This window comes from Penaeus chinensis, chromosome 36, assembly GCF_019202785.1.
Source record: "Penaeus chinensis breed Huanghai No. 1 chromosome 36, ASM1920278v2, whole genome shotgun sequence".
In the NCBI taxonomy this organism is placed as follows: Eukaryota; Metazoa; Arthropoda; class Malacostraca; order Decapoda; family Penaeidae; genus Penaeus; species Penaeus chinensis.
In genome coordinates this window covers 25,738,677-25,741,176 of record NC_061854.1, presented here as the reverse complement: position 1 = coordinate 25,741,176, position 2,500 = coordinate 25,738,677, and positions in this window count along the sequence as shown.

Here is a 2,500-nt window from a genome sequence, read left to right as displayed (position 1 = left end):
TATGTATATGTATATATATATGTATATATATTTATATATATATGTGTGTGTGTGTGTGTGTGTATATATATATACATATATATGTATGCATGCATATATATATATATATATATATATGCATATTTGAGATCGGGCTCGAGCCAGCAGTCGGAGCGCAGGCATTTTTACGACTGCCACGACGGGGAATTGAACTCGGATCAGTGGCGTTGTGGCTCCAAATTGGCTGGGTGGGCACTGATCGTTTTTGGCGCCCCCCCCCCCCCCCCCTCCAAGAGAACTATGCCTTAGGTTAATCTCTAGGGACGCAGCTATGCCGAGTTGTCATCTTGTTTACATTTTGTTTTGGAAGGCTTTTGGCGCCCCTTGGTTAAAAGTGTTGAGACGCCTTCGGCGCCCCTTGACTCCTGGTCGCTGGGGGGGCCCGTGCCCCCCCGGCCCCCCCGGCCACCACGCCACTGACTCGGATCCTCGTACTTGCTAACAAGAGCGAAGTTTTGAAGAGAATAATATATATTTTTCTAACATTCATGAATATGGCCAAAACTACTTGCATTATCATCTTCTACAATGATGTGCAGGGATCAATTAAGATTTAATCATTCACTCCGTAGGTAAGCAATGCCGTAAATATTGTTACCACAGGGAAAGATTTAATTCATAACGGAGAGTTAATCTAAGAACAGTTCATGATTAGCTTGATGCATAAGTGCGAAATAAACGAGGGCGAGTTACATTATTAAACCCGAAAGTACTGGGTATGTTGAATTAACAACGATTTTTTTTTTTATTATTTGTTGATTTTTTTATGAAGAAAACATTTACTGTTCAATTGCGATATGTCCTACATAGTTTAGGCAATAAGTATTCTGGTGCAGCTGTTGAGTAAGATACTAATAAGGCAGCTAAACAGGCATACACATGATTACAACTGCTTTTAAATCTTCAAGTTGGCATAGTTTGGACCCAAATGATAGAATATGAAAGTTCGCAGGCCCTTGTTGCTGGAAGTATTAACCGCCTTCCTTTGAACACAAAAAAATAATTGCTGATAACCACGCTTTATGGGATCCATATTCACATTTGTATTTTTTCGGGTGACATTCTGTAGGTAATCATAGCCGTAACGTAATCAGTTTTACTCAGCTGAGATAAGTGGCAGTGCGCAAGTAATAATTGAAATGGCTCAGCTGAATGAGTGATTACTTTCCACAAACAACTCGAATGACACAGCTACAGTAACCTGAAACAACGATCCCTGTTAATCCGAATGAAAAATCCCCTCCTCTCCGGTGCAACCGCCCAGGCTACTCGGGGAAGTGAGATTAGCCATAGAAACAGCGAAACTAATCCTGGATTCACCTTGACGGAATGCGCTGCAAAGAACTGGGCGCCTCGTTCCAACCGCCTGGAGCTCCGGCGGTCTCGCAGTGCTTCCCTTAGGCCTGCACTCGAAATGACGAGACTCACTCGGCCCTCATCCCTCATGCCCTCGACGCCGCCAGAGTAAATATCGCTGGTCATTACCGCTTGACATGTGGCGGTGACTTACACTATAGCTCTTTTCTAGCACTGCCAAGTACCTTTACAAATGTGTGGGAACATCAATGCGGGTGGATACAGCCTCCGCCGAATGGAATCTCTTGCAATGAAATATAAATGCATAAAAGAATCGATGAACATATGCAGAAGAATGTGGAAAGCTATCAAAAGCAATAGTTCCATGTAAACTCATCAGGCTGACAAAATTAAGCCGAGGAGGAAGAGCTAATTCATCTCAATATTGGGCATTCTTCTAGGAATGACGTGTGAAGGCGAGATGTATTCTGGAATCATGCTCGGCGACGACACCTCTTTTCTGTCTCAGAACACATCCCGTTGATAAAGAAATAAAGAAGAAATACCAACAATAAAAAGGGAAATAGATTTTGGCGTAAGTTCATTTATTTCATTAAAGGCTTCTTCCGATAAGCGCGCGCGCGTGTTTGTGTGTGTGTGTGTGTGTGTGTGTGTGTGTGCGTGTGTGTGTGTGTGTGTGTGCGTGCACTATGTGCCCCTAAAATTAAAAGTAAAAGTTTTCCTATTACATTAGATTTTTTGCTCTTGTTTTATCCTCTTCCATTTCGCTACGCCAGGTGGCGATGCTCTTCCCTTGTAAAGGCTTCAGAGGGATTCTTAAACCATAAATATACATTTTTATATAAAGGATAACGATGATGGAGAATTCAGAGAGAAATTCAAACTGACGGGACTCATTTCATTATCTTCAATATGTTGAGAATCGCAAAAGGTTTCCGGCCATTTTGCCGCGAGTAGATGAATATTTAGCACTTTAGTGCTAAATATACACACACACACACACACACACACACATATGTGTGTGTGTGTGTGTGTGTGTGTGTACTTATATATCTGTTTATTCATATATATATATATATATATATATATATATATACATATACATACATGTGTGTGGGTGGGTGTGTGTGTGTCTTGTTGTACA